Source organism: Mus caroli, unplaced genomic scaffold (genome assembly GCF_978045245.1).
Source record: "Mus caroli unplaced genomic scaffold, Mus_caroli_1 scaffold_19, whole genome shotgun sequence".
Classification (NCBI taxonomy): domain Eukaryota; kingdom Metazoa; phylum Chordata; class Mammalia; order Rodentia; family Muridae; genus Mus; species Mus caroli.
Window position 1 is genome coordinate 29,565,853 of NW_028227274.1, and position 13,206 is coordinate 29,579,058.

Consider the following 13,206-nt stretch of genomic DNA (forward strand, 5'->3'; position numbering starts at 1 on the left):
CCACAGTCAGGTGGGTCTGGTCTCCAAGCCTGACTTGAATGTCTGCACCAGGCCAGAGGAACTAACAACACAGGGTGAGTCACCCTGGCTCACTGCAGCAGGAGACCCCTCCTCCCTGCCACTTGGGCCAAAGCCTGGTTGCCCAGCAACGAGACATAATATATATAAATAAAATACAGCTTCTTGCTTCAGGAGGGAGGCCCGATGTCTTCTTGCTTCTCTTGTCCATTTCACCCCCTTCTAGCTTGCCCAGGATCATTGATTGGATGCTCAAAGCCCTCCCTGCAACAACCGGTAGTGGATTCCTAGTAGCGGGTGCTGGGTTCTGCAGGCACCCGGTTAGATAAAGTTGCCTCCGGGTGGTGCAGAAGGGACAGGCTTGGCAGGTACACTGGACTTTACCGCCTCCGTGACTGGGCGAGGGCGGTTTGGGTGGACGTGTGTGCCTGATCCTGAATCAAAAGGGCAGGAGGTGCCCCAGGCTTCTGCAGGGAAATGGTGTCCATTTCCCAGCATGGGTGGGACTTAGGCTATCATAGAAGTACCTGTCAGCAGGATCAGCCTCAGCGGGAACTGGCAAGTTTCACCATCCACCTTGTTACTGGTGAGCCATTTTATTTAGATGCAGAACACCTGGGAGTGTGGATCCCTGGGTGGGCTCTAGTTAGTGCTGCAGTCAGGTATGCACATGGTCACAGCCATTCGTGTGTAAGCTTCTTTGGGACAGCACTGAATTTGGGGCTCTCTCTCTCTCTCTCTCTCTCACACACACACACACACACACACACATCCATATTTCACACTCACATGTATATGTGTATGTATATCTCACTTCATTAATCTTTACAATGACTCTGTAACATTGGTTTTTGGGGGGAATCAGCTTTCCCATGGCTTCATTCACACCTTTGAGACGTTGAATTTTGACATTACAGCCTTCCAGACACTGAGCATTGGTACTTTTACAGAGTTCCCCCCCTTGCCTTTTCTAGACAGCCCACCACCCAACTCTAGCCACAGGGTATGTTCTTAGGGGAATTTAACATAAATGAAATCATACACAAGGTAATGTTTTATCTGGTTTTTTTCACTTAACACAATGCTTTTCATGTGTGTGTGTGTCCACACACACACCAAAGGTCAAAGGATGACCTTCAGAAGTCAGTTTCTGTCTCTGTGGTGTGAGGACTGGGCTTGAACTCAGGTCCTCAGGCTTGGAGGCGAGCACCTTTATCCAGTAAGCTATCTCAGCAGTGACACTGTGTTTCAGCTCTGTTAAGGTTCTCCTTGGTTTGTTCCTACCTTTGTTAATCTGCTTATTGTTATCCAGCAATTCAAACTGTTGGTGCTGTCTGAGTAGGGTGGGACACACGAGCACAAATCTTTGAGTACACAGCTTCATTTCTCCTGTGGGAATGCTTAAGAGAGAAAATGCTGGGTCATTAAATGGGTATTATTGTCATCCCTGTTCTAGAGATCAATGATGCAACCTCAGAGAGGCTGAGCAGTGGCCAGAAGTTCAAAGCCATTACTGACTTCCTCACTAGGAGTTCATTTACCCCATTGATATAATAAGGTGGGGAATTATTTTAAGTGAAAGGCTCTTTATTTTTTGGTAAATAATTGCTACACATGGGCTGAATTCAAGTTTGTTGCTTGTATAACTAACTGTCCTTGAATACAAGTAGCAACCACAGCAAGGACACTTTGTGAGGCCATTTCTGAAGGTAACTAATGACAGCTTGAGCTGGAGGTCTATAGGGAATAGATATTTTGGGTTAGCTTTGTGAAGATGGCATTTGAGAGTTACATTTTTCTCTTGAGAAGAGCATCTTAGACTGGTTTTACATTGCTATAACAAAGTATCTGAGGCTGGGTAATTTATAAATAGAAATTTCTTTGACTCACAGATGGGAAGCTAGGAAGTCCCAGAGCATGCCTGCTGCCAATGTTTGGCTGGTGTCTGGTATTATATTAGGATATACATGTATTATAATAGGATGTACATGTTCATGCGTTTGAGCCTGTGGAGACCAGAGGTCACCTTTGGATGTGTTCCTTAGTTTTTTCTCCACTTTAAAAAAAAGTTATTTATCTAGTGTGTGTGTGTGTGCTTGTATGACTGCATGAGTACCAAGTAAGTACAGAAGATGGTGTTGCATACTCTGGAACTGTAGTTACCCCAGTTAGAACTGGAGTGGTTATGAGCCATCATATGGGTGCAGGGGACCAAACCCAGGACCTCTGGAAGAGCAAGTCTGAGCCCTACATTTTTGTTTTGTTTTGATTTTTGGTCAAGGTCTCATGTAGTCCGGGTTGGCCTCAAAGTCAATGTTTAGCCAAGGCTGACCTTGAACATCTCATTTTCCTGCCTTCACCTCTGAAGTGCTGGGATTAAAGGCACAGGCTACCACAGCTATTTTGTGTGGTGCTGGGATCTGGATCCTGGACTTTGCATATGCTAGGAAGCAAGCAAGCTACCAGTTGAGCTGCACTCTCCAGCTGTTCTCATTGTTCAATGTTGAACATGTTCTAGACTTGACCAAAAGCAGGTCCAATGGGCTGATTTCCTATCGTTTTCTCAAGCCCTTGATTTTCCAGCATTTTCTGTCTCTTGAGTATAAAAGGTTTCAAGGTGGTGAACTTTTCTACCAGTGTTAGTCCTTTTTAGAGACAGCATTCAGAAGACAAGGTAAGGCGTTAGATGAACTTAAGGCTGAGCTATCATAGCCAGATGCTACTAGAGAAAACCACACAGGCTCTTGACAGGAAGTGATGTGACTGGCTACTCGAAGTTTCTACCCTGACTTCTTTACAGTGATGGATTATAAACTGGCACTGTGAGCTGAAATAAACCCTTGTATCATATAAGTTGGTCTTTGTCAAAGAATTTAATCACAGCCACAGAAATGAACCTAGGCCATTAGGTGACTCATTTTTTCCTCATCTCTGCCTGTGTGGCTTCCCAAGGTGGGCTGAGGGTCCTGCAGGTCAGAAGAGGCTGGAGGGCTTGGAATAGGTGGGGGCAAATTTTGGAAATGAAGCCCCAATTAGAGAGTGAAACAAAACAACCAGCCAGTGGGGAAAAGACAGATTTAGAGTAAAGTCTAAATGAACTTCCTACCCTGGTGTCCTTGCTAACTTGCTTTGGGTTCTGGCATACCCTTTGCCTTCCCCAGTTACTTTCCTTTTATTCATGTGTATCTTTGTGTGATACCTACAATATTTGTTTCCAGCACTACATCCACAGCTCCTAAGAGAACATTCTATCAAGAGTTTCATGTGGTGGCTCTCTCCCCTGTGCTCCCGATCCATTCAGTACAACCTTTGAAATCTAGATGGAGGCCACCATGTCCTCTGAGCTCTTGTATTTGCGCCCTGCAGAATTTTAGCATCAAGTGGATGTAGACACCTGGGCTGCCTGAGCCATGATTTGGAACAGCTGGGATTCCGTACCGGGATTTGATCAACTGAGTCTCAAGGTAGCTTGGCGACAGTGAGCACTTCTGCTCTTATGGCTCCACCATTCTGAACTTGGTATGGGACGAGAAACCTTGATGTCTGAAGAGCTTTGAGGGTCTCTTCTCCTGATGCAGAAGAAAAGCTGACCTTTTAATTGATATTTATCTCTTAAATAAAGGGGTAGCATAGCCACTCTCTTAGCATTCTCCATTGAACATGCCTTCTCACTCCTTGCATGCCACTGTGCAGAGTTTCCTTTTACTTATAAGTAACATCTTTAGGTCATTCCTGTATTCTTATATCTCAGCATAAGTGGTTAAAAGCAACTGCAAACATAACAGCCTGATCCCCAGAACCCACATAAACATGCAATTAAAAAGGGAAGGTAGGAAGGAAGAGAGAGAGGAGAAGAATGGAAGGAGGGATAGAAAGAAGGAAGAAAGGAAGGAAGGAAGGAAGGAAGGAAGGAAGGAAGGAAAAAGAAAGGGAAGAAGGAAAGATTGGGTTTTGTAATTCTGGCTCTAGGAAGGAGGACTTGGACACATTCCTGGGACTCACTCACCAGCCACTCTAGCCTGCTTGGCGAGCTCCAATGAGAGATCTTCCCCCACCTCATAAAAACAAACAAACAAACAAACAAACAAACAAAACACCAAACCAAAACTAAGTGGATGATGTCTGAGAAATGAAGCTTGAGATTGTCCTCTGGTCTTCATGGGCACCACCACACATGTGTCAGCTCACACATATGAATATGCATGCACACAACCCACACATATGAATATGCATGTGCCAACCCACACATATGAATATGCATGTACACAACCCACACATATGATTTTGCATGTACACAACCCACACATATGAATATGCATGTGCACAACCTACACATATGAATATGCAATTACACAAATATTACTCTGAATAACTATGTAGCCCTCCCCCATTTTGCCCACAAGTTTATTCCACCAGAAATCCTATTCCAGCTTCAATAAAGACACAGGGCATGTGGTGCAACAACATTCTTGTTCCTATTTAACAAGGAAGACTGTAATGCCTACTCCTGACTAGTTGCTCCGTATTTCTACCTGTTACATCATCAGAATGTTTACCACTTTCCATACTTCTCTTGGCATTCTGATTATAACCATTGAAATAATTGCTAAGGAGCATCAAAATTTCCTGCCACACCTTGTTAATTTCTTTGTTTCTTGACATTTCAGGTACTTTCATAACTATGACAACTATTCCATTCTTTGTGTTAGAAACAAAGAATAGTCTTGTTGTACAAAGGGAAACAGACCAAACAAAAGTTGTCTGGCAAGGCAATTTGTGTGTGTGTGTAAAAGTACATTAGAACCTGTACGGCCTACTTTTATATACCCGTGATAAAACACCATGACCACAGCAACTTACAAATGAAAGCTTTTAATTGGGTTTTTTGGTTTCAGAAACCTATACTCCATGATGGCAGGACAAAGGCACGCTGGCAGAAACAGGTGAGGGCTCACATCTCACACAGCAAGCAGGAGGCAGAGAGAACATGGAAATGGCATGAGTCTTTTGAAGCTTAAAGTCTGCTCCAAACGAAATACCTCTTCCAACAAGGCCACGCCTCCTGATCTTTCCCAAACAGTTCCACCAATAGGGAGCCAAGCAGTCAAACAGGGGGTCATTCCCATTCAAACCATCACATTTTACTCTCTAGTACCCTCAAGCTCTCTCCATATCATATTGCAAAATGCATTAGTCCAATTCCAAACGTCACCATAGTCTTTTACAGTCTCAACATAGTTTAAAAGTCCAAAGTTTCTTCTGGACTCAAGACTATCTCTTAACTGTAAAATCAAAAAGCAAATTACATACTTCTAATTCACGAGGGCATAGAATATACATTACCACTTTGAAAGGGAGGAATACAGGCATATTGAGAAATACTGGATCAAAAACAACCCAGGAGTGCAAATCCAAAGCCTGTAGCTTCATGACCAATGTCAAAGCACCATAAATGGCCCTGCCTTTCCAACTTTGCCGCCGGTAGCATTCTTCTCTCTCAGGCTAGACCCACTTCTTATATGCAGCTCTCATTGGCAGATAGCCTGTAGCTATGGCACCTTTAACATCTTGGGGGCTCCAATGCAATCCAGGAGTAAGTTTTACAGCTTTACAAAACGGCTTCTCAAGGCTTCCGTGCAGAGGCTAGCCTGCTGCTAGGGGCCTCACACCTTAACCTTAGTGGTAACCTTAGGGTCCTTCATGACTCTAAATCCAGGACCATGTGAACAACATTGCCATGCTTGGCTGCCTGCCTGAATCCCTTGAAACACAAAGGAAATGAAAAGTCCTTAGGCTTTTTCCTTTCACATGGTGGAAGCCTATCTGGGTAGCTGTGCTCTGAGGGCAATCCCCCAGCCCCCAATTTCATTTCAGACCTGGTCTCAAATGAAATTGAGCTCATTAAGGTCTCTCCTTAATCTCCTTGTCTCTTGCAGCACAAGCCTTGGCTCCAACATTACATTTTCTGATGATCTTTTTTTCTCTTCAAATTGTACATATGTGGTTTTATTTTTGCTCTGTTTGTTCTTTTTTCTTTGTAGAAATGCATTATGACTGATTGTGAATAACTGTGGTTAGGGTATCTTGAAATCTCCTTTGCCAAATTAGTCTATTATTTTCCAATTCAGTCCCAGGGAAAGTCTTAGGACAAATGCACAAACTAGCTACAGTCTTTGCCAAAATATCCCAAGAATGGTCTCCAGCCCAGCTGTTAATATTGTTTTCTTCTAAAACCCCTTGAACTGGGCTTCCAGAATCCACACTGCTCAGTCCTACAATCTTCCAAGTTTTTACTAGGAAGGCTCATCAGGCCCCACTTACAGAATTCAATCACCTTTCTAGTCCAAAGCCCCCAAAAGTCTTCCACACACCTCCGAACATGGTCAGACCTGTCACAGCAATACCCCAGTCATAGTACCAACTCCCATGTTAGTTTCTTTTCTATTGCTGTGATCAAACACTATGACTAAAGCAGCTTATAGATGACGTGTTTATTGGACTTACATTTTCAGAGTGTTGGAGTCCACGGCGGCAGAGTGAAGACACAGCAGCAGAGGTTGAGAGTTCACATCTCAAACAGTAGGCAGGAGGCGGGGAGCACAGTGGGAACAGGCAAATGTCTTCTGAAACCTCAAAGCCACCCGCAGTGACAGGCCTGCTTCAACAAGGCCACATGTTCTGATCTTTCCCAAAGGATCCCACCAACTGAGGACCAAGAATTCAAACACAGGAACTTATTGGAGCCATTCTCATTCAAGCCACAACAGAACCCCAGCACAGCTACCAAGCACACTTGGCAATAGATGGTTTCCGTCTTTCCTCCCTGACACAGGTGACGATTCAGCTCATTGGTGGGAGCCTGACTTCACAAAGAAGAATGGAAGATCCAGGACACCTGAGCCATTTCCAGGTTACCTTTGATGAAACAACAACAACAACAACAACAACAACAACCACTATAACTCTGATAGAAAAAGACTTTCTCTAAAATTTCCCTCTTCTTTATAGTTTTTTCAAACTTAGCCAGCATATGTTGATCATTTTAAGTCTCTGGAAAGGGTAAATTGTTTTCCAGCGTGTACGTTTGTACATCAGTGTGTGCTTAGTGATGGTGGAAGCCAGAAGAAGGTGTCAGGTTCCCTGCACTCAGAGTTGCACACGGGGTGTGAGCTGCCATGTGGATACTGGGAATTGAACCCTGGGGCCTCTGGAAAAGTGGTCAGTGCTCTTAACCTCTGAGTCACCTTTCCAGCCCAAATAAATTGTTATGGTAAGCGATGGCCTTCGCATGAGTTAGACTCTCAACCTTAGAGTCATTTAGGAACCAGTTCAGAGATCAGGGTCTGGAGAACACTTTTGGCATACCTGGTCTCTGGCCGGAATGAGACTGCCAAGAGTCTCAAGGACATTTTTTGGCCTTAGCTAACAGAAACCAACTGCTTTTCTTAAACTGCCTAAGTTGTCTACCCAGTGTCTACCTCTTGTTCTTATTAGGCCTTGCAAGAGCCATTATAGAATCAGAGCAATGCCTGATGTTGTTTCTCCCAGATTAATTTGGGGTGTTTAGTGTGACAGTTTTGGGGTGCATCTAAACTGTCAGATGTCAAGAGAAAAGGAAGTCCTTGCTTGGTGTCTAGAAAAAGATGTGAGAAGGAAGTAAAGGTAAGAGTTACTAGCCTCTGTGGAGAATAGACTCATAGTAGGGGCTTAGTATCATGTGTCGAGCTCTGACATTAGACATTTTAATGTATTAACTCTAAGTCTTATATTATATACATATTACCCTCATAACTTGCATAAGCTTTCTAATTTTCTTTTTCATTGTACTGGCTAGTTTTATGCCAACCTGACTCAAGCTAGAGTTATTAGAGAGAAAGGAGCCTCAATTGAGAAAATGCTTCCACAAGATCTAGCTGTGGGCAAATCTGAAAGGCATTTTCTTTTTTCTTTTCTTTTCTTTTTTTTTTTTTTTTTTGGTTTTTCGAGACAGGGTTTCTCTGTGTAGCCCTGGCTGTCCTGGAACTCACTTTGTAGACCAGGCTGGCCTCGAACTCAGAAATCCGCCTGCCTCTGCCTCCCGAGTGCTGGGATTAAAGGCGTGAGCCACCACGCCCGGCTGAAAGGCATTTTCTTAATTCATGATTGCTGTGGGAGGGCCCAGCCTATTGTGGGCAGAGCTATCCCTGAGCTGCTTGTTCTGGGTTCTATAAGAAAGCGGGCAGAGCAAGCCATGTGGAGTAAGCCAGTAAGCAGCACCCCTCCACGGCCTCGGCATCAGCTCCTGCCTCCAGGTTCCTGCTCTGAGTGAATTCTTGCCCTGACTTCTTTTAACGATGAACTGTGAGGTGGAAGTGTAAGCCACATAAATCCTTTCCTCCCCACCTTGCTTTTTGGTCATGTTGTTTCATCACATAACCCCAATTAAGACATTCATTCTAGAAACAGCTATCATCTTCATCTTCCATTTTTGCTTTTACATCCTTCTAACATTTTCTTTTACTTACTTGTTTTCTTTCTTAATACCATGAGATATAACATTAACAAGTGAACTTACCATCTCTTTTGATAATTTTCTCCCAGGGAATAGGCTGTGTGTGGAAGAGAGGACTAAGCAATGTTGATTTTCTCCTCATAAGATCCCAGTGACAAATTAACATTTGATTTCACCCAACTTTACTTGGAGACCAATTTGTCCGGGAGGTGTGGCTGTATATGGCCCTCTTATCTTCTCCTGAGGATTGCCAATAACCAAGGATCTCAGTCATGACCTTCCATAAGCAGACATGGCTCATCTTAGGATGATGACAGCTGACTGACTTACAGATAGTGCTGTATCACAGCATCTCAACAAAAGAAGCCTGATTTCAAACCCCATGCATAATAGAATAAGTGAATATTACCCACATACATACTGTTAAATTGTATGCCTTTTAAAATTCTCACCTTAGTCTTATAGAAAGCTTAAGATCATTCTTTGTGCAAAAAGGTTGCCCCAGAACCCAAAACAGGCTAGCAAACACATGTGGCTGGGGCGTTTCTGTCTTTTATCTCTGAAGTTGGTGGTGACATCAGTAGGTGACACCTCATCCTGATGTCGGGGGTTGAGCTTCACAATCTGAGGCTATTGAGGAATTGGCACAAAGAGGATGGTTCTGGAAACAGGGAGCCCTTGCTGCGCTAGCTACATGTTAGAACAAAACTTTTTTTGATAGGAAAAAATAAACCCTCTGTTTCTCCATTGATACCAGCTTCTTCTTCTTCTTCTTCTTCTTGTTCTTCTTCTTCTTCTTGTTCTTCTTCTTGTTCTTGTTCTTGTTCTTCTTCTTCTTCTTTTAAAAATAAAGTTCCTTAAAGCAAGATTTATTTATTTAATGTATGAGTACACCCTAGCTGTCTTCAGACAAACCAGAAGAAGGCATCAGATCCCATTACAGATGGTTGTGAGCCACCATGTGGTTGCTGGGATTTGAACTCAGGACCTCTGGAAGAGCAGTCAGTGCTCTTAACTGCTGAGCCATCTCTCCAGCCCCCTGATACCAGTTTCCAGTCTTCAGTCTTAGCCTATTTTCTGTCATAACAGAATATAGAATAAAGAGGTTTATGTTGGCTCATGGTCTTAAGGTCTATGAAATCCAACGGTGTAGCACCTGCATTTGCATTAGTGAGGAGACGACAAGGGGCCAGATTCAAAATCTAAGAGGAAAAGTCGCCAATATATAAAAAAAATCCTTCGCGGATTTCAGGATCGAATTATAGTTATCAGGATGGTGTGGTCTTTACTGGTCAAGTCATCTCTGTGATCCACAAAAAAAAAAAAAAAGAAAAAAAAGAAAAAAAAAAAGAAAAAAAAGACTTCCTCGGTTTTATGCATATATAAGTTGAAAAGTCTTACTTTTTTAAACACATAGAAGTAAATGGATTTTCCACTTAGCTTTACATATTTGGCGTAAACATCCTTGTTCTTCTGCGCTTGGTATCTGTCAGTGGGTCTATAATGAAAATTCCTGAAAAGAGATGCAGATGTTTTGATAGTATTAAACATTCACCCCTTGAGCCTGTTGTCGGGCCAGCTACCTTGATAGTTTGGGTCTCTTCTGACCCCTGGGCTTTCTGTGTCAGCTATCATCAGTCTCGTGTCAAATGTTGGTGTGGGAATGTGGTCTGCCACAAGCAGGAAAAGGATCGGGCTGTTCTGATAACCAAGGAAGAATGGTACAGGGATTGTAAAGGGTATTGGAGATGAGATGGGGCAGGAAGGGTGTTTTGTGGGTTTGAGTCATGTAAAAACCTCAGGATGCGGTCGCATCACAGAGAGCCTCCAGGGCTAGCTAGATTAATCTGTATTTGGCTCCTGGGCCAAAGGGAGCAAGATAAGGCATTGGTAAAAGAGACTTCACATCTTTTGTTCCGGGAGTGTGATGACAAGCGATCTACGGTAAATTGGATAAGTAATAACGTACTGGATCAACCAGAAAACACTTAAAACTTAGCTTGCGACCAAGGCGGTGATTAAAAATCAGTACAGTGATTTCTAAAGTCACCGCCTCTCAGCGATGTCGCTTCTTGCCTTCCGTAAGAGCGGGGGTTGGTGCAGGGGAACCCTTTCCGCGTCTCTCTGACAGTCCACATTGTGCGCATGCGCAAAACTCAGTTGGGGGGGGGGCCCGCTGCGCGCGCACACTCCCCCTCCCCGGTCTGAAGCCCTGGAAACGTAGTAGTCCGAGGTGAGGAGGTCCGAGTGGGCGGAGCCGGGTACATTGCGCCGAGCAGAGACTGCGCAGGCGCGTGCTCGCTCCCTTAGCCGGGCGCGCGGATGCAGCGGGTTCCGCTCTCGGCGGGCGGAGGGGTTGCGCGCACACGAGCGAGCCGCCGTGACGTGCGCCGCCGTGCTACGCCAGACATCACGGGTCTGTGTATAGTGGCGGCCCGGCTGTCCTCAGCTGCATCGCCTGGCGAGGGTGGCGCGGCGTTCCCCGGTCGCGCGACCGGCGACAAAGACGACCCACAGTGGACGATCCAGCGGCAGAGTCGCCGCTTCCGCTTCGCTGCTTCTCCGGTCACCGGCGACGCGGGCCCGGGGCTTCCTCTTCATCGGCCCAGCTTATTCCGCGGGCCCCGGGGCTGCAGCTACCCAGAAGCGGCGAAGAGGCCCTGGGCTGCGCGCCCGCTGTCCCATGTGAAGCAGGTTGGGCCTGGTCCCCGGCCTGTGCCCGGTTTCTGCTGCGGCCCTTCAGGCCTCGGGGACCCCCGCGAGGCGCTGCTCCTGGGGGGCGCGGTGACAGGCTGTGCGGGGGCGGAGGGGCCGGCTCGGTGGCCTCCTCTCGGCCCTCGGCTCCGCGATCCCCGCCCAGCGGCCGGTAAGTGCTTCTGGTTCTGCGTGCGACTGGGCCCAGGGACGGGAATTCCGCTGCAGGGGGTGGGGGTATGGGGAGTGGGGGTAGCCCTGCTAGGCTAGGGTTGACCCCAGAACCCCCAGGTCAGCGCGACGTGGGCTGGGAAACTGTTTTAGACTCGAACTCCGCGGGAATTTTATTCTAACCAGAAGGTTGCAAGAAGCTGGTCGAAGGGAAGCTGAGACCGATGTGCGCTAAACCAAAAAAAAGTGCTTGTCTTTGGGTTGTCGGAATGGCAGGCTATTGATGGAGGTTGATTCCCCTTACCTTGGAGCGGCCGGCCAGCCCTCTGTGTGCAGAGTAGAGCCCTACTTTACTCTCTCTACTTGTATAGCGACTCATCTCACTTTCCCAGCCCTGCGATTATACATCCTACCAGCTTTAAAAATGAAAAATCAAGGCTCAGTGAGATAAAGGTATAACTTCCCAAGGTCATGCAAGTGGTTATCGAGGAAGCAGATGTTTCTGTAGGGTCTTCGTTTCTCCGTCCTGCAAAAGTTAAGTACGCTTGGGAAAGGAGATTGGTTGAAGAGTTTGTCCCTGCTTGTACCTGGCGAGATAGCGTTTACACTTTTTTGACTTAAGTTGCTGGATATATATTTTGTTGCAGCTTGCCTCCAGTCATTTTAGTTTTTAAAGACATCACTTGTGGAAAAAGTGGTTCTGTACATCCTTTTATGTACGGAAAACAATTTACCATCTTACCGAAAAGAAGAAATATACTTGATAAAACTGCACATTTCTTGAGGTTATGTCTTACTTTTGCGCGTTGTTGATGTATATAGAAACTCACAGTTAGGTTATTTCCTTTGCTTGAGAATTCCTTATTGCAAACTTGGTTGCTGGATTGTGCGGCAATCTCAGTGTTCGCAGTGACTTGGCATTGTCTTAAGTAGTATCTCAGGGTTTAATTTAAAGTCAATGTGTAAAATATCCCAGAAAGTTAGCATTTGTTGGCATGATTTATGTATCTATGCAAAATGCTACTAATTATACTTTGCTCTCTATACTCTCTAACTACTAATTAGTTAACAAGCTGACAGAAAATTTGCATTTTAGTACCACACTGTTCTGTTTGGTTAGTGAGTAAGCAGAGCTGGACCTCTTTACAGAAGAAAATGCTGATAAATGCCTTTGAAGTACCTGCAGCTTCATGTAACTGCAAATGCTCAATTATAATACTCAAATTTCATTATTATATTACACCTTGAAGAAAACTTGTAGTTGAGTTTGTAATAATGTGTAGGGAAGAGGTCACCTTTACAGAGTTAACAGGTGAGTGGCCTACAGACTGGTTTGTTTGGTTAGAATACAGTCATTTGTTGAAGTAGGTTCAATTTGGTATTATTGTAGAATGGTTGTCTAGTCATGTTCTCAGTGTGTCTGGTTAGAAAGACTAGCTGTCAAGAGCTTATCTTCAATAATGATGTATTAAGATGGAATCTTTTCCGTGGTGTTTTAGGTGGAGCCGTGCTCCTCAGCTGACTGCTGCCAAGGGGACAGTCTTACATTAGTAGATGCTGCATTGCTTAGTGTGCGTCTGCGTTTGCTTGTTTCTCCCCTTTGGAAAGCTGGAGCTCTCTAGGTCTATACAACTTTTTATCATGAAAGCAATTTAAGCATAAAGAAAATCTATCAGTAGTAAGCAGCCATATGGTGCCCTTCTCCACTCAACATTTGTTGATAGCTTGCTGTACGTAATGTATATTAGTTTTGGTTGAACCGTTTGAAACTAAGCTGTTGACATCATGACACATTACCCCTGTTGTGTCAGCTTGCTTTGCCTAAAGACAAG

General features: G+C 44.8%; 1 protein-coding gene and 2 long non-coding RNA genes across 3 annotated transcripts in view; 2 read left to right on the forward strand and 1 right to left on the reverse strand.

The window, feature by feature from the left end:
- Nucleotides 1-217: 217 nt before the first annotated feature.
- On the forward strand, nucleotides 218-6,771 carry LOC110284488 (uncharacterized). Its single transcript, XR_015046034.1, has 4 exons — nucleotides 218-604; nucleotides 3,385-3,482; nucleotides 4,914-4,961; nucleotides 6,531-6,771. It is a non-coding gene; the product is annotated as an uncharacterized LOC110284488 (long non-coding RNA).
- On the reverse strand, nucleotides 1,287-9,862 carry LOC147000237 (uncharacterized). The gene is made up of 3 exons (XR_015046035.1): nucleotides 8,573-9,862; nucleotides 6,523-6,723; nucleotides 1,287-1,418 (listed from the first exon to the last, which is right to left on the reverse strand). It is a non-coding gene; the product is annotated as an uncharacterized LOC147000237 (long non-coding RNA).
- A 995-nt stretch (nucleotides 9,863-10,857) lies between these two features.
- The window catches only part of Map3k2 (mitogen-activated protein kinase kinase kinase 2), a 69,613-nt gene continuing 67,264 nt past the window's right edge, over nucleotides 10,858-13,206 (forward strand). The window contains exon 1 of the mRNA XM_021150621.3: nucleotides 10,858-11,375. The gene's annotated coding sequence lies outside the window, so the exon portion shown is untranslated. The remainder of the gene's footprint in view (nucleotides 11,376-13,206) is intronic.